Below are 23,505 nucleotides of genomic sequence, written 5' to 3' on the forward strand. Positions count from 1 at the left end.
AAGAATAGCCATGAAGAAACAGTTAATTTCCCATAACATTTATGGCTATAATGAACTTCTCCCTCTCTCCATCCTGCCTAATTTCTTGCTATTAATTTATATTCCTTTGCCATGGAAATTCAGGCCAGTGTTTTCAACTTCACTGCTAGCAGCAGTCATCTACATCTGCTTGCAAGTCCTTCAGCAGCTTCCAAAGTGCTGAGCTACTGGTAATTCCTGTTGCAAGCAGCTGGAGTCGCAATGGCTCAGCACCTCTGTAGAAACAACCTGCTCAGTGTTGCAGTGCTAACATAGCGGTAATTTGAACATTCACATGTTAGAATTTTATTCCTGATTTCAAACAGTCCAGTAGATAAAGCCACACAGCACAAAGCCACTGCAACCCAGCCATGGGTGGCCAGGGATCCCCGTGGTTATCAACATTCCCAAATAACCTCCTGCATAGAATGGAATAGAGGAACAGCTTCACTGTGTTCATGTCCCTGACATCCCAGGGCTCATCATAAGCATGATTTAACTGTAGCATTATCCTAAATGGTGCAACAAATCTCCCTGTAACTGACACGGAGATCTTACTTTACAGAGAAAAAGGTTGCTTAACAAGCCCTTCCCTCCACCCTCAACCATCGCCGAGTATTGAGTTCAGTTTTTTCCTACATCTCAAATGTGGAAATCAAGCCTAAGTTACTAAGTAAGCAGAAAACTTCAAGGTATTGCATATCCCCCTCCAAATTTCCTCTCTGCTCTGCACAGACCCAGAAGACAGTTTTGCTTAAAGCAGTAGCCTCAAACAAAACATATTCCTAAAATCCACCTTACTCTAATTACAGCTACAGCAGACACACAGCAGTTGGGTCTTTTGAGGTGACAAGAATCTGGGGATTGTGTAGCATCCCCAAGCCTGAAATACAGTGTGTTTATATGGTCATCAGAACTGAAATACCTTAATTCTCTGAACTGCCCCTGATGCACTTACCTTTACAAGACTCAAGGAAGATACTTCCCCTGCCATGTTTTACAGATCAAAATTGAGAATTCAAAGCTGCCTGCAGTATTATTCTAGGTTTTCTTGTGTGATCTTAGGCCAGTCTCTGCTCTGTGAGCTCCCTTTCACATCTGCCTCAGAAAAAAGTTTGAGAAGGACTGGCATTATGACAGTGCCAAAAAGCACAGAAGCTCTGGTGCAAACTGCAGGCTGAGCCTTGTCAAGGATGGGTTCACCAAAGTGGAGTACAATCACTAGAAAACAATCAGAAGATGCTGAAGTTTAATTAAAAGAAAAGGCAGAGAGATCACACTGCAGAGAAGCATGTATGTCCTGCTGGGCTCAGCCCATGCTAACAGCCCGTCAGCCTGTTCTTTTCAAGTGAGGAATTGCAGAGGAAATGAGGAAAGCAGCGAGGACCAATTCAGTCAAACCAGAGAATAATTCTTATCATCACTCAAAAGTCCAACTTATGCAAAAAAACCCACATGGTAACACAGTAACCCTTCCCCCAAGCCTGCAACTCAGACTGTGGAGCAGAACTGAACCCGTTGACAGTGTTCATCCTTCTGCCCTCCCCGCTTGCAAGGAGTCAGAGTGAAAACTGAGTACCTGAAGCCCATTAGTGAAAGAATTAAAGCAAGAGCCCAGATCTTGATAACCAAGTCCTTCCCCACATGCTCACCTTTCACAGCTAAAGTCACTGGTTTAAGGAACAAGACTGCCAAAAGCATGAAAATCCAGGTTAGGCACTATCATGCATAGAAAAGAGAGTGGCTGCGTTTCCATGGGGATAGCGGTGAGCGCATACTGAGCTGCTGTAGATAAGGTAGCACGCACAAGGAGCACACTAACGTCCTGGACAGCACCAGAGCCACCACACCTAAAATCCTGGACAGCCACACAGTGACAGACGGCAGATCTCCATTCAGGCTGTAACGTCGAGACACGATTTTCCGCAGAGCAGGAGCTGGTGGAGAAGGTTCTTGCTAGTTCATGTCTTCAGATCAGACAAGCAGTGCTTTAACTCCTCCCCGGATTTACTGGTTATAGAAATCCCGGTGGAGGACGCCTGCCACATCTAAGAAGCACAAGTCCCCTGACTCCTCCCTCTCAGAGTGCCAGAAAGCATCATTTGGGCTCACAACTTGCATGTTGGGAAGAAAGGTAAATCACAGGGGCTGACAGGGGGACCTAGTGCAGGGTCTTGTGGGACACACAGAGAAGAACCCAGGGCTGTGCAGGAAAGGGAGATGTTGCAGGGGACCAAGCACTCCTTGTAGAGGACTCTGCAGTGCAAAGCACTGTTTTTTGGCTAAGCCCTCCACACTAAGCTGGGGGCAGACCCCAGAACAACCTGACACCTACAGAACCAGCAGGCAAGCCTCCCATTTGGGAACTGTGCACTACAGAGCTGAAAAGTCCTAAAGCAATAAAAAACAAGTTTCTTGCTGACCATAAAGCCTGACAGGGCTGCAGGGCAGCAGCCATCTCCCAGCAACAGTCAGCATGACAGGAGCATCCCCAGAGCAGTCATTAAAATCTTCTGGACTATATTAGACCTCAGGTGTCTGTTTATGCTCAAAGTAGAATAAAGGACTGCAGTAAAATTAATAAAAATATAAAACCTTTCTACTAACTGAAATACTTAAAGGCCATTTCTGCACATGTTTATGTCAATACTTGGGCATGCTGAGAAGCATGGAGCGGGGACCAGGGGCTGGCTCCTTACACAGCTGCACAGTTGTGCTAACTCCGTTATGAAAGTGAATGAGCCATTTGCAGGCAACCCAAATGCACAGAGACAAAGAAAAAGCAGGAAACTATAGAGGGTTTGATAAAATTAAACTCCCCAATGAATTTCAATTATATTCCTTCAGCAACTTAATAAATGGCAAGCTTAAACTACTGGGAAAAACAAAGTCATTTTACTGGCCATTGAAGTACATTTCTATGGCTTATGTAATTATAACCCCATGGCAAAGCTGCACCATTTGAAGTACTGTTTAAAAAAAGGAAACAAATTAAAACCCGACCAATTACTGCATGCCAGCCCAAAGATTTCAGTACAAAGCTCTATGCTGGCAAATAGCCTGCAATCACCAGAGCAGGGAATAATTTGTGTCTGTTGCTGCCAGGGAAAAATGGGGCTCCAAATGCCGACACCTCGCCCTCCCCCCCTTCCCCAACAACAATGCAGCATCATGCACCAGGCCTTTCACCAGCCTGTTTCCCATCACTTCCTGACACTCAGCAATTCAGGACATGCACTGTACGTGAAAGGATTTTACAAATAGATCTTCACATCTCCCTGAAGCAAACAGGTGTAAATTGTCCTTAACTTCATCACTTTCATCTTCACACATGAAAACAGGCATAAAACCTACTTCCAGAGACCAGATCAGAGTCAGGTTTAACATTATTCTAGATGCCACATCTGAGCTCAACTCAGACATCCCATCCCTTCACTCTCATACCTGCTCCACAGAGTACAATGCTCTTACCATGATGCTGCACTCCGACCACTGGAAATGGAAATGGGAAGCGGCTATCAAGTAAATTCAAGAGCTCCTGAATTGGGACAGTGACCCATGGAAACAGAGTCATGAGACTTTATTTTTTTGTTTATTTAAAAAACAAAGCAGGCTTTACTGCAGAATCAGAAGAGTGATAAATTGTTAAATGAATTCTGAAATTTATACCCTAAGGTCCAAAAGACCATTTCATCACTCAGTCCAGGTCTCTTTTAGTGCCAATATCACACTGGAGCTGGGTCTCAGGAGATGAAGGATGAAGGACTCTCAACAAGAAAAGTTCCCAAGACCATCTTCTGATGCTCCCCCAGACTGGACACCTAGCAGGTTCCTGTGAAACCAGCACATCCAGAATTTCTTGGAAACAGATGTGGGAAAACTACAGAACACATACAGGCACACAACAGGCAATTTAGGACCAGGAGTCAGGACAGTATCACCTACCCAGAACTGCCCAAGCATTCATCTGGGGGGAGGCTTTTCACTACGGCAGACCCCAATCCTCAGGGAAGCCCTCCTCACAAATTCTTGGTCATTTGCCAGGTAGTTCCTGCCACAGAAACCAGGTAAATACTTTTCTTCTTCTTCTTTTTTTTGTTTGTTTTGTTTTGTTTGTTTTGTTTCCATTTTTGGTGCACTTTCAGGGTGTTATCTAGTGGGTAACTCCAAACAACCTTTTGGTCAACTGAAGGCAAGCTCTACCCCAGCTAGCACCAGGCCTTTGCTGACACACAGCCAAGGCACCAGGCGGGTGTCAGCTGCAGAGCCAGCACTTACCACTCTCCTCAGACTACAGCTGCTGAGCAGTATCGGCATAATTAGAAAGAAGGGGAAAACACACAAATAAATCTAAACGACCAGGGACAGCAGCAGCACTGCAAGAACCCTGTGCTGAAGGCAGCTGCCTTCTTGGCTTGGCTTACTGTTGATGCTCTAAGGCTGGAGGATCACAGCCTGGCAAAGTGTCCCACATGTATACAAAGCCATGACTTTACCGCTAGCAACCTTCTTATCTAGCCAGACTCAGCAGGAAAGGGTAAAGATAAAAGCACATTTTTCCGCTTTGCAGATAGGAAAAGGAGTCAGAGAAATTAAGGCCAAAAATACCACTACTTGGCTTCAAGAAGGTTTTCACTGCCTAAAGAAGGGCTGTTGCTCTTGAAACCTGTGAAGCAGCTGTGGCAGCACTGAAACTAAACTGCAGAAACCAAGCCTCAGCTCAAAGACTAACCCAAGCTCTCCCCTTTACAACGTACTTGCGAGTCCTTGTTTATAGCCTAAAGACAAAGCCCAGCTTGTTGCCACCACCATTTCTCCATTCAGTCCAGACAACTTCCTTGTGCCAAGGCGGCTGCTCCCTCCAAGAGGGCTGCACAGACACCTCCAATCTCTCACAGGTTTGTTTCCGCTAAGTACATCTACTCCTGAGGAAGTAAAAATTGAAAAAAAAAAAAGAGAAAAAGCAGGAGTCCAAGTTCCATTTGTTGCAGTGGGGATCCTGCAACACGCATATATCAAACCAGGAGTCCCGTGGAAAGGAAACATATATGGACAGACAGATTCTTGCTAGCTGTTTCAGAGAGATGTTTATTTCTCCAGCCGCATGGCCGGAGCTCTGCCCAGGAACTGTTCCAGTCACAGGACCAAGGGTCCTTCTGCCCGCGCAGGGAACACAAACCAACCAATGGGAACGAGGCTGAGCAGGGGCAGGGAAGCCCCGTGTCTGTGCCCTCAGGGCCCCTCTCCCAGGGCTACACGGCAGGGGAGGGACCCCAACACCTCACCCGTTTTATTTTAATAAAAGGAGAATGAAAACAACTGGATAAACATAACAAGAACAGTTTCAAGACAAAACAAGCCACCCTCCTGAGTCTTTAAATGTCCAAACAGATTCTCTGGAACATCTTAGGGCTGACAGAAGGGAGACAGAACTCTGAGCATGCTTTGTGGGGAAACTGAGGCAGGAGAGGGTTTAACTTCTTCCCTCCCCCTTTTCATCCCCCACTCGGCATTGGAAAGGGATTTTTGGGGAAACAATTGGCAAAAGCATGGTTTTGTGAGGGAAACCATGGATGAAAAAACGGATTGGGAGTACACTGGGGGTAATAGGATATAGGGTAAAAGGGAAAGGTGGGATTAGGAAAGGGAAACTGTAGGGGGGGCTTACAATGGAGATATTGTCTAACATGACTACGATTTTTTGCATATATACTGCCTTTTACAGGAACACCATCAGGCCCAGTGACCTGCGATGCTTGTAACCCTTTTCTCCCTAGCACAATATTAAATTCCACCACCTCTCCATCTCCCAAGCTTGGGATCCATTTTTCAGGGTTATTCTTTTTAATAGCAGTTCTATGCACAAATATGTCTTGCTGGTTGTCATACCTTGTTATAAAACCATAATTTTGCTTAACATTATACCATTTTACTATCCCTAAGATCTTAGTTACTATGATTTTTTCCTTTTTCCGAGTGTCTGCTGTTTTCTGTCTCGCTGCGTCTTTGTTCTCTCTTTCGGTCGCTCCCGTGTTGGAATTGTCGGGGCTGCTGGTGCCTGCGCGCTCTTCCCGGGGTCGCGTTCGGGGCTGCGCGGGCCGGGCCGGGCCGTGCCGCTCCGTTCTCCGTGCGTCGCCTCCTCTGGTCGCAGCTTCGCTGCCGCTGCCGGGCGCTGCACCCACGTCTCGGCCGGGCCCCCGAGCGACGACTCCCCCGCGCCCCGCTCCAGCGCGCGTCTCGGCTGGGCGCGGCTCCGCTCCACCGCCATCGCCGCCAGCCGCCGCCCGCGCGCCGCCCCTCTCGGCCGGGCGTTCCCGGGGCTCGCTCCACCACGCACTGCACAGGACCGGGCGGGCACTGCCGGGTCCCGCCGCTCCCCGCTCCGCCACCGACACTGCGGCTCGCCTGGCTCCGCCCGCACGCGGGAACTGCCTCGCTGCTGCTCTCAGAGCGCTCGGTGCACGTGGCCTGGGCCGCACGGTCCCTGCGCCACGCTTCCCTTCGCCAGGACACAGCTGACATTGCTCAACAGTCTCGGTAACTAAATAATATTCACGAAAATATTCTTCCATCGGCATATATTTTGACTCCAGTATTAACTGTGTCCAAACGGTTTTCCAAAAGCCCTTGGTAAGAATTAAATCCCAAGAAACATAGAAAAAGTTCTTAAACAACCATGCCAGGAAGTGTTTCAGTTCTTTTTGAGCTTGAATCAAGCTAAAATTTACAAATCGTTGTTCAAGAATCATTTTAAGTTTAAGATAAATGTCCATATGCGGCTCTGAGAGCCAAGAGTCTTCCCACGGTTCCTCCATAGTTTAGATACGGAATAGCAAAGCAAAACCAAGAAGAGGAATCCAAAGTTTCCAGAGTTTACTCACACAAATCAGTCGCTTAGGGATCGGGGATCGTTCTGCCCGCATTCTCCACCATTTGTTGCAGTGGGGATCCTGCAACACGCATATATCAAACCAGGAGTCCCGTGGAAAGGAAACATATATGGACAGACAGATTCTTGCTAGCTGTTTCAGAGAGATGTTTATTTCTCCAGCCGCATGGCCGGGGCTCTGCCCAGGAACTGTTCCAGTCACGGGACCAAGGGTCCTTCTGCCCGCGCAGGGAACACAAACCAACCAATGGGAACGAGGCTGAGCAGGGGCAGGGTAGCCCCGTGTCTGTGCCCTCAGGGCCCCTCTCCCAGGGCTACACGGCAGGGGAGGGACCCCAACAAGTTCCCATCCCAGGGAATGCTAGAAGTGTCTCACTTTTTGCTGGTGGGCACATCTTAGAGAGCAGCAGCAGAGGCTGGCACCACCCCCCAGGCTGCTGCTGGGAGCAGAGGGGATGTTACACTCCAGACTGTGCCAGGGACTCTCCCTCCTGTGCTGGGAGAAATCATGGGCACGACAGAGCCACAGCCATCTCAGTGCTGCCCTTCCACCTCCAAATCAGTATTTAAAGTTACAATAGGGGAAAATGGCTCCTTTTTGGTAGAAAATTATTTAGTTATGACAATAACCCAGCTGAGCCACAGAGGAAACACATAAGGAGAGCAATTTTTCCTACCTGTGTAGTGAACGAGCCATGTAATTCTTACGCCCCCCCCCTCCAGATATGTTGTTACACATTTAAGCAATGTTGCTACAGTCAGTGATTATGTCTCAAAAACAGTATTTGTTTTTATTGGGGCACTTCTAAAAGCTGTACTCTAATACACTCTGATAGGAACACCATAAACTACTCTGTGTTTCGATGCACACAGCCTGTTTTCCCCTTGCACAGTCTGCAGGCTCTGTGGTGCAGCAGATCAAAAGGCTCCACACTGCTTTGAAGGATTGTGCATTACGCATAACTGCTATAGACTGCTTGGTCTGGGAGACAGAGAACATAATACCCTAGCAAAGGGAAAGGATCATTTCTTAAAATTATCTAGATGGCACTCAGTCAGTTAGTCTGTATACCAAAAGAGGCTTCCAGCCATCATTTGCGATGCATCTGTCTGCTTACACTTCACACCACCCCACTGTCACTGGTAATAAATACAACAGCACAATAACTCAAGTTTTCTTGCAATTTGATCTATAAAAAAGCAGCTGGCTTCCTTTCCCTCTTCCAGCATTACTCTGGGTTTCCTGATGCTCTTGGAAATCTTACACAGTTTTCATCAAGCAAGTTGGCACTAGGTAGCTATAAACACCAATTCCAACCCTACCCCTCAAAATATTAATGTCAACATCTCTCACCTATCCTTCACTCTGTGCTGCAAAACAAATGATGAACATAAGCTTTCTTTACCTTCTTTGCAGTTTTTGGGAGCTACTAACCATAAAGTTAAGACACCACCTAGTTGTATACTCTGCTTAAATGTCTGGCTCTCATGGAGGGAGAGGATCATATTCAGTAGACCCTGAACATAGATTCGTCAGCTGAGGGTAGACTTCCCACTTGCAAGCAAAATAGGAGCAGGCCAACATGGAAAACTCTTGATCACAAACAGATCCTTATCCCCTTCTTCTCCTTCCCTGAAATGGTGCTTGTTAACCAGACAATTGAAGGCATCCCTTTTGGAAACCTCATCCTATATTTCAGCAGTTCTCTCTCAGTCTGTTGAGATGCATGGGATGCAAAAAACAGTGGTCGCATCTCAGCCCTACACCTTACTGCCAATCAGACTGGGAGACAGATTAAAAGCCAATGGGAAGCAGGATAGAAGAAAAGGAAAACCCTGCAGCAAGCAAGAGATGAGGGGTAGGATTAACCTAAAGCCAACTCTAATTTTTGGAAGTAATGAAGAAAGCGTAGATTTCAGTACCCAAGTGCCTGGCTATGGCTCAGCTCTGACCCAGACCTTCATGCTCTCTGCAAATCTTAATGCTTACTTTGAAGGGGAAGAAAATCCCATCACAACTGCTAGAGTAAATGAACATGTCTCATTTTCCCAGATTTTGTCACACTTTTGTCTATTGCTGTGTAGTCTCCTTTTTCCAGCACCTTCAAATCTCCTTGGATTAAGCCCTAGCTTTCCTCACCACACTCTGCATCATGTACTCTGGTAAGGAAAGGGCCAAGCACTGTTCTCTGGTCCAACCCCTTACATTGGAACACACCCCATGAAGGGAGCTCAGTCACTGTATGGCCCACACCCACCTTCTGGACCATGCCAGACTGCACTGGCAGGAAGAGTCAGGTACAAGTTGTTCTGCTTTGACCTCACTGTAGCTTTGACCTCACTTAAGTTCATCCATTGCCTTGTTTTAAAAAGTACAGAACTTCTGGTGTTGTTTTGGTGAAGAAATAGTTTCTTATTTATGGCATGTTTTTTCAGGGAAATGCATATTTAGGCTTCAGTATAACCTTAAAAGTAGGCTGAAAGTACATCAGGGAATGAGTTGAGCTAATGACTTGCTGTATTAGGTCTGGCTGAGATGGAGCTCATTTTCCCACAGCAGCCCTCATAGTGCTGTGCTTTCTTTGCACTGGGAGGTGGACAGGTCTTGATGACACAGCAGTGTTTTGGCTGCTGCTGAGCAGCACTGGCACAGCATCAGCACTGTCTCAACAGTCCCCCCCAAGAAGGAGCTGCGGCTGGGCAAGATCCTGGAGGCGACACAACCAGGCCAGCTGACCCAAATTAACCAAAGGGATATTCCAGACCATATGACATTAGCTCAGATATAAGAGCTAAGTAAAGGAGGAGGAAGGGGGGGGCACTGATTATTTAAGACATTTGTCTTTCCAAGCTACCACCACGTGTGCTGAAGCCCTGCTTCCCCGGAAGTGGCCAGAAAATGCTTGCTGATGCAAAGGAGGGAATAAAACTGATTTTACTCTTTGCTTGTGCACATGCAAACTTTTGCTTTAGTAAACTGCCTTATCTCAACCTATGAATTGTTTTCCACCTTATTTTCTCTCCCCTGTGCAGCTGGGAAGGCGAGCAATAGAGCGGCTAGATGGGTACTTTGTGTCAGCCAAGGTGAATCCACCACACTTGCTCAGATTCAGCCTTTGCTTTTTACACTGTTTACTGTGGGAATAAGCTGGTCCTACAGCACAAGTGAGGATCAAAGCATTTAACCTGTACACATCATCTCCTCCCTGCGGTTTGTGCACAAGTATTCTGGGATTTGCACATGGCTGTAATAAGAGGTAAGTCATCAATAACCTCTCCCTCTGTGATCCTCAAGGAATATTTACCCAACTGTCAGAAGAATGAGGCAAGACAGCATTGTCTTGTTCCTAGAACCAGCCCTTCTCTCAAGTGTTAGACACATTTGCTGAAAAACCAATTAGAGCATGTTAAAACACTTTACTTAATTAAAAATAATCCTCACAGTATCACAAAGGTAAAAGTAATTCAGTGTTTTGGTTAAACCCTGAAAATAGAATTGAAGCTTGTGAGGTCAGTCTGTGCATACCAAATAGTGCTTTATTTTTAAAGCATACTAATGGAGATTTGAATTGGCTTTTTGATTACACAATTTATCCTGTAGATAACTATGAAAAATTCATCTTGACACAGATAAAGGTCAGTGTAGAAAGCTTATTTTCATTGTTAAAAACTGGTATATCATAAATATCATCAATATTTTGAATTTCAATGAAAAAGACAAAAGCAGAAAAATTCAAATTTCTTCCATCCTCCAGGGCCTGTCTCTTCTCCAGCTTTACAAATAATACCTTTAGTAAACACCTGGCTCCTTGCATGAGCATGACAGAACAAATCCTCTGCCTTTTACAAAATGTGGGCGAACTGTTGATATGATCCAGCACTCCCCCAAACTCTCACTTGCAAGTTCTCCCCACAACACAAAGATGGTGGGCCATATTCGCCCTCCAGCCAGCAGGAATAGCCTTCAGTATCCCACTGAAGCCTGACTGCAGATTGTCAGTGAGCTCTGTGGTTCTCCAACAGGTAGTTCATGAAGATCTGTTGGGCACATCAACTGCTAGGTATGAGAAGCTGAATGGAAAAGAGAAAAACCCCAACAAAACAAAAGAAAGAAGAAAAATATGAAAGGAAATTTGTAGTACACCTTCTTTATTTAAAATTAAATGTGGTAGAATAAGCCATCACCACGACTTTTTCTAACTTAACTGCTTTTTTCTTTTGGTCTCCTTCATGAGGCTTTCAAAGGGAAAGCAACATACAGCTTAACTTTTCCAGGACTAGGCTTTAGTTCCAACTCTCTTAGGAAGACACATAAGAAGTTATTCATAGGAACAAAGCAGAAAAAAAACCCCCAAACCAAATTACTCATTTCTTGGCATTCAGATAATAGAAATGCTCCAGGGAGATAAAAACAAAACTTCAATTTTTCACCCATGTGCCCCTGTGTAAGAAGGTAAAGTCCACTGCTCTGGACAGCTTTTATTAATTTCATTTTTACTTTTACAGTTTGATGCCAAAATACATTTTTCTTGAAGAAATAAGCACTTGGATCACTAAAGCCAACATCATTTTTAGCACTGAATTCAACAAAAGCAAGATCTAGGCCACGGTGCTGAGCACATCTATGTCCAGTTATTTTGAGAACATAAATTAACACTGAAGCATCCATCTGGCATAGCAGATTGTTTGGTGTACTTTATCCCCTGCTAATTAATTGATTAGCTCTACTAGGTAACAAGAGAGTTTCCCACCAGGTTCTCCAGTTTCAGAGGACAGGGAGGACAGGCTGCCTGACTGCAGACTTGACCAGTAAGGGCTCACACTGATCTCAGACCTTTGAAAATCCCATCAATATAACTGGATTCATTGTAGTAGGCAGCAAATTCCTTGTTGAGAAATATTTTGGAAAGGAGAGTTGGTTTAATTTATGGATTAAAAACTGTCTCATGATGAAAGATTTGGAGGTATCAAAACTCTTCTGATTTGACAATGTGGAGAAAAATAAAAGAACCAACAAATTCTACCCATCCCCAAAACCAAGCCCACAAAACAGCACAGGCATCACAGTAAAGGCTGAACACAGAGTCCCAGACCCAGCAGTCTGGGTCCCTTGGACCAGATCACCTGGCAGCAGACTCCTGAGCCACTCGCAGCGGTGATGGCAGCCAGGCACCTTGCCCCAGTCCTCTTCTGATGCAGCAATGCTTGAGGGAACTTCTCCAGGCCTTTTGTTTGTAAAGCTCACCCTCATCCCCAAATACAAGCTCACAAGAGTAATACTTGGGATGGAGCCAGGTAGCTAATGCTGCAAGTGCAGAGTGATCACACCACAGGGCCACAGGATGGGGAAGGACATTCCTGTGTTAACCACACTTCTCATCCCAGCTACCAAGAAAACTTGCTGAAAGCTGAAAACAGAGTTCCATGACTCTGAAAATGCAGAAAGCTCAAGAGATTGTTTGATACACCTTTGTATGCAACGTGGCCTGGGAAGCACTTCAATAAGAAACTATATAGCTTTCAAGGTAAGAACAAAACTGTGGAGGCCGGTGGGCCTACGGTACAAGGGACAAAGAGAGTCCGCTTGTGAGACAGTCCCTGGTACCAGAAAATCCTCCCTAGGCTTGGGTGACCAGAAAGGCTTCCCCCAGAATGCTTTCCCCTGCTATATTAATGCACCCCAGTTCTGCTCCCCTGGCTGGCCGCTGGCTGCCCCATCCCCTCGCTACCTTACATGTTCCATACCCTAGAAAGTTCTCCACTCCAGGTTCCCCCCATTGGCCTTTGCCCCTCACCACTTCCCCAGAGCTTCCCCATTGGTCCCCATTCCCTAGTCCCACCTTTGTACCGCCCCCGTGCCATCAGATCATTGGTTTCTGGCACTTGCTCCACTCCTGTACTTAAACCTGAGCTCTGCATTGTTCTCGTCTTTGCCTCTAGAACGCTTCACGTTGTAGAAACAATAAACTGGTCGTGTGGAAGTCTGTGCAAAGATCCTTCCCACCTCTTCGCCATCGACCCATATTACTGAAGCTATGCATGCGTTTGTGTGTGCATGTGTGTGTGAGCGTATGCAGCTGATTCTGCTGAGCGGCTTCGCTTTGGAGACACTTTTTAGAGATCGCAACACCTCGCTCTCCGGCACAAAAGCTGCAGAGCCAGAGATAGCGATACAAAACAGAAGTTAATCTGCTGAAGCTCATATGCCAGTGTACTTCCTGCAGTTTTGCTGGATTTAACCACTGTTAGATGTTCATCTTCAGTTTTTTCCAACTGCAAACTTGTGCTGCTGAAGGAGCAAACACAGCCCTGGGGAAGTCGCAAAAGAGTGGAATGCAGCTTCCTTGCCTGGCTCACTGGGTGCATGTCTCTGCCTGCACCCACAGTGCTGCCTGGACCCAAAGTGGAGCTTTTCCAACAAACCCAGGAAGTCAAAAGTGCTTGCGTCAGAAACTGGGGACTTAACTTACTTGAGACACTAACAATAAGAAAATTATTGCACATGCAAAGGCTCTTTAAGCTTTTTTTTGTATCTCAGTTCAGCAAGGTAAAGGGACATGATTTTACTCTTCTCTGAACTAGCCTGTTTGCATAAGCTAACAAGTTAAAACTCAGAACAAGCTTGAGGATTAACAATTTTTCATCAAAACCCCATGTGTCATGGTTTAACCCTGGACAGCAACTCAGCCCCACACAGCTGCTTGCCTCCTCTTCCCACAGTGGGATGGGGAAGGGAACTGGAAGAGTAGAAGAGAAAATTTGTGGGCTGGGATAAAGACAGTTTAATAGTGAAAGCAAAAGCCACACAGACAAGCAAAGCAAACCAAACCAAGGAATTCATTCCCACTTCCCATTGCAGGCAGATGTTCGGGCATCACCAGGACAGCAGGGTTCCATCCCATGTAATGGTGACTTGGAAAAACAAATGCCATCACTCTGAATGTCCACCCCTCCCTTCTTCCCCTGGCTCTGTATGCTGAGCATGACACCATGCCATCTGCGATGGCCCTGGGGTCAGTTGGGCTCAGTTGTCCCAGCTGTGTCCCTCCCAACTCCTTGTGTACCCCCAGCCTCCTCAGTGGTGGGGTGAGGAGCAGAAAAGGCCTTGGCTCTGTGCAAACACTGCTCAGAAGTAATGAAAACGTCCCTGAGTTATCATCACTGTTTCCAGCAGAAATCTGAAACATGGTCCTATACTGGCTGCTGTGCAGAACATTAATCATATCCCAGCCACGACCAGCACACCACATAATAAAAACATTCCAAATACACTTTTTAGTAAATACGTTGTTCATGGAAACCTCCTTTCCAAATTACATTTATCTCCTCATCAAAACTGCATGCTAAGACAAGTCTCAGTGATCTGCATAAGCACTTCAGGGCTGGGACTATTGTCTCCCAAATCAGGCCTGAAGTTCCTTATCGCACTTCAATGTGGTACAGCAACAAACAAAAACCAAAACCAGAAAGACACAAAAATCCCACCAAACAAAACAAAAACAAAACAAAACCCCCTAACAGCCCCCCAAAACCCCATAAGTGCAAGGAATCTGGAAAGATCTCTTATAAGCCAATGAGATACTCCTCAAAACAGAAAGTTGATTATATACTGTAGTAATTAAATAAGCAGCCCAGTTCTTTGTCACAGGGCTCCCACACCATTGCATAGGATCTGACTGCTGAGAGGGCATGTACACAACTGTTCATTTTTGAGAAAAGGGAGCTGCTCTCTGTACCTATTTTTTGAATATCCGATGTCAAAACCTCAGGCCAACAAGAAGTCTGTACAGTGCAGGATATGGGAAAGAAGTACTATTTGGCTTGTACGTTCACAAATAACATAACAGACAAATGAATTTTAAATCTCTCCTACAGGGTGTGAAATCATGGCAGGGAGCCATTCTGATACGTGAACTGCAGTCAGCCTGGCCTCTCACAAGGAAAACGTGGCACCTATACTCATTCTGGGTCAGGGTCTTGAACTTCCCACCTGTAACAGGAACCAAACAAGCCTGAAGTACAAGGGAGAGGATTCATATCATACGTGCTGGCCAACCACCAAATCAGGGATGTGATGCAGAAGCTGCCAGAAGGATTGAGTGTAACTTTAAAATAAACGTCTGTCACAAGGAAAACAACTGCAAAACAAAATGCCTTCATCACCCAACCCTCCTGCCTGTGCTCAGCCACTGAGATATGCTGGGCCTCAGCTGGGCACAGGGCTTCAGTCAAGTGATCCTCGGCCATGAAGTGAAGCCTCATGAACGACCAAACACCACTGGCACATAACAGTGGCTCATAACTTCCCCCCACCCCCAAGTATAAAGATAGATAATGAGGCTTATGTGGCCTCAATACCACCCTGACTCCTGGGTTCTGTTTTCCCCCCTGCTCACACTCCCCCAGCAAACACCGAACAACACAAGTTTTGCAGTGCTAGAACACAGCAGCACCACAGCTCAGAGGAGCATGACATGAGGAAAAGATCAGTCACTCTGCTACAAAGGGATGCAAACTGTGGCCTGCCTTATGCTGAGGCAGGACAAGTCTCCTGTGACTGCCAGACAAAACCTCCTGGAAGACAGAAATGCAAAGATCAAGGACAGGAAAAAGAAATTAGGTGTTGCAGAAGGGAGGTGGATCCCCCAGCAGCTCCAAAGCACCCCTGAATAAAAACCGGGCATGTATCACACATGCATGTATCTGCTGGCTGGAGAATTTCCTAGTGCTGGTCAAAAGAGCATAGAAGCCACGTGGCATGCACAGAAGGTGACCACTGGGCAACCCTGTCCACCATGCTGCAAGGTTTTATGAAGGGCTTAGCCTGAGAGCTCTTTACACAGGGATTTCATGGAAGTTACTTGTTGATGGCACTGTAAATCTTTTGTAATCCAAAGGTGTGCAGCCATTTATCCATTCAAGCACCAGCCAAAATGATAGGAGCAGTTATAATCCTTCAACTGCACAGGCTCAAAACTTGCAGAACTGGCTATTTCAAAGGCAGAAAAGAATCCTCCTTTCTCCATCACTGTCTTGGGGTGACTTTATGATGTGTATCCCCTATCGCCACTCTAGGCCCAGACATGATTCCTGTGCCTTTCTGTGTCTTTAAAACTGGGTGCGAGAGAAAGAAAAAAAGCCAGACAAACTTTTCAAAGCAGTTTGTGCTCCAAGGACAGAGGGATTGCTGCTGCTGCAGAGTGGAGGCAAGCACCTTCCTGCTTTTCCCAGCTCTTGGCTCCTTTTACTGGAAGACACAGACAGAGAGTTAAACGCCTTTGTTTTCCTGGGACTTCGGTTTCTTCTTCTTCTCTTCTGGAGTGTTCAACAATACCAGAACACACCGCAAGACCTTACACCTTGGCCCAGAGGGGCCCAAGCCAACCCAGCTCTGAGGAGGAGAAAGCCACACCCACAAAGGACTCTGGAAATTTACCACGTTCTCGCCACAGCGAGAGGTTTTGTTATTTAGCATTTTTCTTTTCCCACTGTGCATTGTCTGTCAAAGAAATAGGTTTTTTTCTTTCACTTTCCTCCGAGGAATTTTTTCCTGAACCTGGTGGGGGAGGGGCAGCTGAAACCTGCCTTCTATCAGAGGATGTTCATTTTGGATGTCCCTCCGAATTTGTCTCAAACTGGGACAATCATTTATTTACTTGCTGTTTCAGTTTCTTCTGCTTGTTAACTAGGGTCTGCCATTGTTCTTCCAAGAAGAGTTTCCAACAGATTCCCTTTGTTACTGAGTCAAAGTATTGTTCACCATGTTGATCGCATACCACACAGTTACATACCTCCAGTCTCCCATGCAGGAAATTCCACACTTCGTCAAAAATTGGCTTGAGAAAAGAAATAAAAGCTCTTGATATTCAGATGTCACATAAGTCTTGTGACCACTATTTATACAGCCATGAATATTTAGTTTAAAACTCTATTGCATGAGACCCACACTTTCATTATTCCTATCTCAAAGTCAATCAAATAATGCTTCTCTGGTATCCAAAGCCCCCACACCAGTTTTCTTCAGAACCATACTCACACCTAGAGTTTAAATCAAAATCTTTTGGTCAGAGGAGAAAGCAATGGGAAGCAGCTGGAGAAAAGGAAGAACTTCTTTCTGTAAAGGCATAGAATCGCATTCAGATGAGTGACTTCCATAAAGCTAGAGAGGTCAGGAACTCCAAGGTACTGCAGCTTTGAAGCAAGCCTCTCCACTCATTTAGCCTTCTGCATAATCCTGAACTATCACTCATTGCAACATGGTTAACAAAGCAATTATCTGTTCTCCAAATCTCCACCTCAAATAACATGATTACACGAGACCAAACTAACTAACTAAATAGGCTTAGGCTTGTTTGCAGACAAATCTAAACTGAAAGCCTGGATACTAAGCACAGAAAGAAACTTGCTTTTTAAAACCAGTCTTCCTGTTTCTTAGGGCCCAGCCTCATGGCGATTTTGGCTATTTGGGTATGTGGGTGCTGAAAATGGAATGCCCAGCCCACACCTACCCCATGCAGGTGCTCTGCAGCTTAACCACTCTTCATGAAATGCTACTGTTCCTTTGACAACTATTTCTATTCAGAGGTTGTGGTAACACCACTCCTAAAACAGCTGGCCAGCTATGAGAGATCACTGAGCAGTGTTTTCTCTGACTGTGCCTGGCTATTGTGCAGCACTGACCTTACATACTCGGACAAGTAACTCCAACCAGCCCACTACATCACATTCTTTCCATTTGGCCCCTGGCAAGTCCCTGACTGTTGAGCAGATGCCATCAGCACTTGTCCACGTTGTGCTGTGCTGTTTTTTCTTATTATTGCACCTTTCTTCTTAAAAGTATAAACCGGCTTTTACAACCTGAATGGCCAAATATGGATGAACTTTAAACCAGAACAGTTTCCTATGCAGATTCCTTAGCACAAGCCTACATTTCAGTGTTGTCTCCAACACAAGTGACACTATGCAATTACACTTGTGAAGTCAGTAGAAGCTGTTCCAATGGTGCTCAGGGCTGATGCTGAACAAAGCAGCCCTTGACTGAGAATGTGGGTACAGACTTGCTCTTCAGAAATGCAACCAAAACCCAAAACTGTGTCTGAGAGTCATCTGAGAAGCCCTAAACAGGCTCAATCACTAAGTCAGACCTCATCCTATTGTTCAGCTGAAGATACAGTTAGACACTCATGAAGCTTTAAAAACCAGTAACTTCTGTATCTTCTCTTTGAATTTCCAACTTTCAACTGTCAAGGTATATATGACACTGTGATTCCACTTGCAATAAAATTCAGGATTGATGATTTGTTTTACAGTCACTGATCCTGTGATATAAGCCTTTCTTAAAGCTTATATAAATAATCATATGAAGCCCAAGGATATGTATGTTAAGCACTTGAACAGAAAAAGGAAAAGCAACACAATGCCTGTGTAACTGAAGAAGCTTACACTGGAACATAAATAAGAATAGCTCTATTTTTATTTTAAAATATCTATACCAAGATTTCAAAATTAATTGCAGTTTTTGGACAATGTATGTATACTTGATATGAGTGAAAAATGCTTAAAACCATCTGTTTTGTATTTTTTTAATGCATGAAAAATAGCCACAGGTGTGTGCAGGCTTTAAAATCTCCCTTGTTACAAAGCTTGTAGGCACACAGCATTATTGTTTTTTAATATATTCTTTATGTATCTTGTCGAAAAAGTCTTGAGAAATATCAAAAGTACTTTCAAAAAGTTAAGATCTCTGTAAAACATGGAATTGCAATCCCTCTATATCAAGTATTTAAAATGGTCCAGACAGCCGCGATTTCACACTCTGTAGGAGAGATATAAAATTAATTTGAATTTCTGTTATGTTATTTTGAGCATATAAGCAAAATAGTACTTCTTTCCCACATCCTGCACTATACAAACTTCTTGTTGGCCTGTCTGAGACAGCTTTGTGGTGATCCCAGGGACAAAAAGGTATTCTCTGTGATGCTCTACAGAGCTTAGTTGCTTATAAAGCAAGTTTGCTGGGTTTATTGCCTTTGAATCCCATAAGACCATCTTCAAAAGAATCACCTGACTTTTCTTCTGCCAAAGGGGTCATGGCCAGATGAGAGACTCAGGGAACACTTCCCCAGTCCCTACTGACAACTTGCATTCCCAATTTATCAAGTTACTTAACCACATACCTAGCTAATAACATTGCAATGGAGTGACTAACGTGCTTTAAATTTGGCATGGCCTAAGGCAGCCTGATGACTGGGGATGTTGGGAGCACTGAATGCTGACCCTTGAGCAAAACCAACCATCTAACACAAATCAAGCTTTTATAAAAGCATACCCTCCTATCAAGACAGACGTTCCCAAGCTATCTGGGATTTACAGTGCATTGTGGAGTATGGCACCTGGTGAGGGGTCAGTAGCTCTGACCGAGGAAGCTGTGACTGGTCTGGAGAGATGGTCCCGAAAGGAATCGTCTTCCCGAGGCCCGGTGTCTTCCCTCAGCCGCTGGCTGGAGGGCCCGTGCAGGGGCTGTCAGCTCTTTAGTGATTGTCAGCTCGTGATTTCAGCTCAGCTCTGCAGGGCAGCCTCCAGGCCAGACCAGGGAGAGAGAGACGAGAGGCCCATAGAGCTGTTCTGCACGAGGGAGCTTTATTGGTCCAGCGAAGGGGAGGCCAGGGACGAGCATCTCTCTCTCTCGCAGGGGCAGGGGGCCAGCTTTATAGGGATACAGGGGGTGGGTATCAGAGGGTAAGGGCCAATGGCTTACAAAGGATCTGCATAGGGTCTCCCAGAGATTCTGGGTCTGTCTTCTTCTCGCCGTAACTGAAAAGTGGCTGCCTTTCCAGGAGAGTCCTGCTGGGAGATTGAGCACTCTCCTTATCTCAGCAGATGTCCTTCCAGGGCGGGGCTGGGCATACCCCACAGTGGAGTACTGTCTTTTCTAATGCAGGGCTCCAATCCTTACTGCCTAGACCATGTAGAAATTTTATATAAAAGTTTAACAACAACTGCTTTAATTGGAAATATGATTCCTCTCAGCTTTGTTGGTCTTGCGTTACATGAGTGAACCCAAGAGCTGTTGTTCCTGTGGTTGTATTAAAGTGGCACTTGATGAGGAAGCAATAACCTTTTTCTTCCCCTACTGCACAGCAGCCTGCCTTTAAGTTGGAATCTCTGTGAAACACTGTCACACACTTTCCCACTGAAAAAATCTACTAGTACTCCAAAGTTTCCTGTTGTAGTTTCTCCCTGTCTTATCAAATTAAGGCAAGAGAGAATATGAAGAAAGAGACAGGGAAAAAATATACAATTTAATTATCTAGAAGATAATGGATAATTAAAGCAAGTCACAAGGCTGAAACAAGACAAATACACACTTTTATATAAACAATAAATACCCATACCATACCCCTAATTATGGAACATCCTAAGGCACAGGTTAAATTGTAACTGGAAAATTATACCCACTGAGGACAAACAACCAAACAAAAAATTGTGTCCACACAGACAGAGCTATGGAGTTTGGAGCTTAGCTCCTAATTTTTTGTTGTCATTACACTATGAAAAATAAATTCAAGTCTAGGGACTTACCAGAGACTTCTAGGCATTTAAAATTTTTTCCTTGCTTTTCTCTTTTTGAAATATTAAGTCCCATGTTTTACTGAGAGGATGCCAGAAGGAAATAATTAGCCTTCATATCATAGCTGAAAACAAAGCCCTAAATCTTACAATGCTCTAGTGTCAACAGAAGGAAATTAACACAAAATGGCCAAAAAACTGCTTTATGGCTGGAACCTTGGTAAAACTAATGGAAAAAAACTAGCAGTGTAGAAAGGAGTCAAAGAGCCTCCATTAGTTTTTGGGCTGGCTTTAATAAAAACACTGAAGTCAGCCAGTGCACAACTTAGTCAACACTGGGCTACATTTAAGCTCATCTTGAGATGCTAGTCCAGTGCAGTACTTCGAGAAGCAGAGCAAAAGTTTTCTTCCTGGCCCCTTTTCTGATGCCAGTTTTGTTGGGGATGAGCCTTCCTGCTATTTTGTGGTGAGAAGTACTCAGGGCTGCCACCTTCTCTACCAAGGAGGTGGGAAGAAAACAGAAAGCTCACAATTAGTTCCAAGTCCTCCCAAGACAAGCAAACCAGCCAACTTACCCCAAAACCCAAAACTTATCCCATGCCTTGCCCGCAGCGGTACTGGTGCCCTCAGGCAGAACTGCAGGAAACAAGCTCCTTCACACAGCCTTCCCCTTCAAGGCAGGAGGGCTCTAGGAACTGAGAAGGAGAGAGCAGACAGGAAAACAAAAGACTCCTATACTTTCAGAAGAGAAAATACATTTGGATAAGCATTAGAACACTGAGGAGAATCTCTTTAAAGTACAGGAAACTGCTGAACAAGGGCTCCAAATCACAACCATGCAGTAACTGCCAAGAACAGTATGATAGATGATATTGTTGTTGTTGTTATCATCATCATCATTTGGGGGGGGGACAGACCCAGTCCTAGTGCATCAATCTCAGAGAACTCAGCACTGGCAGGTACATTCCTTGGTGAAGTTCCATGAGGACCTTCACCTAGCACTGGTGGCATCTCCAGTCCACTGCCTCAAATGCAGAGACAATAGAAAAACTGTAAAGCTGGAGAGACACCAACAATTTGGTATGCATATTTAAATGTACAGGCATGTAGCTCCCAACAAACTAGAAGCTTCTGACTATGGGCTACCTGTGCTCTTTGCACCATTGCCCCTCTAGCTCCCAGAAATGACTTGCTGTAGGAGACAGGATAATATTTTCATTCACTGAGGAGAGAGGAAAGAAGAATGCTGTCCCAGCCTGAGTGGCATGGAAGGTCATAGTTCTACTCTTCTGTCTCTTATTTTAACTAAATAATTTATTCAGCAAGACATGCCCACTTTCAAGCCCTATTCGTCAAGTATCTGTGAGCTCTGGGACATCCCCGTCCCTTCACAGGCAAGAGCACTACACTAAAACATTACCTACCTAAGGAATCCCCTACCAGGCTCTGTGTTTTCAGAACACAGTTTACAAAGAAACCACTCTTTCTCTAGTATTATCAAAAATTTAACTGACACAAAAATCAAGTTGTGTTTTCTTCAAGCTGATCTCCCCTCAAAAGCCTACTAACGGATTTCTGCCAACAGCTTTATAGATTAATCCACCTCTGTCCCTGCAGCAGGCAAATAAAGCCTCCCACAAAGCAGCACAGCAAGATGCTTCTTCACTCAGCAGATAGCAGAACTGCACATGCTACAAAATACAGCACAGCCAAATGTAAAGGCAAGGAGGCTGCAGATTAAAGTACCTTTTTGTTATGCCCTTTTATGTTACAAGGTACTCCCAAAATAACTCCTAGCCCAGAATGTTTTTTATACCATTTCATTTTCAGATTGCAGCTCAGATTATTCTGAAGCAGAAGTATCAAAGAAAAATGAGCACTGCCATTCACCTTTGCCAAAGGTTGGGAAATTAATTTAAGGTCAATAAAAGCAGAGGTCTCTGTAGGTATTCATTTCCATCTTGCAGAATTTATCCACAGTCATAGAATTCCTCAATTTCTAGCTGTGTCAGTAGCGTAAAGAGAGAAAAGCAGCAGCACTTATCCTAGCACACAAAGCAATTGAGCAAGGTCCATGCTACATTGACCCTGCCATCTGGACAGTGCAGAGGCATTTCCAGCATTATCCTCTATAATCATGTAAAATTGTATTCTGATGAGAGAGGCCAAAAATCCTGTGCTCCAGAGATCCAGTTAATAACAGCAATCAATCAATCAATCTCCCTTTATGGATGCAAGAGCACACACATCACACAGTGATGCCCACGTCACTGCTTCACAATCACGAAGAAATTATCACACTTTCTTGCATAAAGATATTTTCCAATTCACCAGTCCTCCGGACTGCAAGAAAAGCAGAAGTTAAGAAGCTGATCCTCTGTCCCAATGAAAAACAGAAAGGACTTTGTTGGGGGCTGCTGTACGTGCAGGATTAGGCCTGAATGATTTGCCAAAGGCTTTACAATAAATTGGTTGCTGAGCTACGAATAGAAGCTGGGAATCCTAGCTCCTGGTGCTATAGTCGCTATACAACCCTTGCCTTCTCCCAAAGAGGGCAGTCAGGCACACAACTGGACTTGGACGTAGCAAGAGGACACAGTGCCCTTGTGAGGCTTCACTTGGGAATCTTCCCCCAGCTAAAATGCAAGAGCCCTGTGCTGGAAACTATTAAACAGCTCTAGCTTCAGCTCCTGCTTCAGCATTACACACCAGTGTTATCAGTTTCCTTCCTTATGCCAGGAATTCTACAGGAATTTGCTTTCTGCAGACTAAAGAGAAAGAAGAATGAAAAAGATGATTGTGTGTCTGTGTGTGTGGGAAAGAACAGGAGGGAGAGAGAGAGAAACAGAAAATTAAAGGCCTTGTCATTATATAGTTTAACCTTCCAAAAAACAGATTTAGTAATCCTGTATCAGGCCTGTAACTTCGGTGTAAGTTTTATCATGGCATGAATCTTGCCCACTGTCCGACCACCTATATTGCAAGCTCCCAGCCTGCATTCCAACCCGTTGCACAGTCTCTGTCCCAAG

The 23,505-nt window shown here is 44.9% G+C and overlaps 1 protein-coding gene across 2 annotated transcripts in view; it reads right to left on the reverse strand.

Annotated features, from left to right (window-relative positions):
- CASTOR2 (cytosolic arginine sensor for mTORC1 subunit 2) overlaps positions 1 to 23,505 on the reverse strand; it is a 145,493-nt gene that overhangs the window by 102,053 nt on the left and 19,935 nt on the right. The window contains exon 1 of one of the 2 annotated variants that reach the window (XM_048324695.1): positions 1,671 to 1,850. The exons of the other annotated variant lie outside the window; for it this stretch is intronic. The gene's annotated coding sequence lies outside the window, so the exon portion shown is untranslated. Of the gene's footprint in view, positions 1 to 1,670; positions 1,851 to 23,505 lie in introns of those variants that run through there. 2 annotated transcript variants of the gene reach the window in all.

Source organism: Corvus hawaiiensis, chromosome 20, assembly GCF_020740725.1.
Source record: "Corvus hawaiiensis isolate bCorHaw1 chromosome 20, bCorHaw1.pri.cur, whole genome shotgun sequence".
NCBI classification, from domain to species: domain Eukaryota; kingdom Metazoa; phylum Chordata; class Aves; order Passeriformes; family Corvidae; genus Corvus; species Corvus hawaiiensis.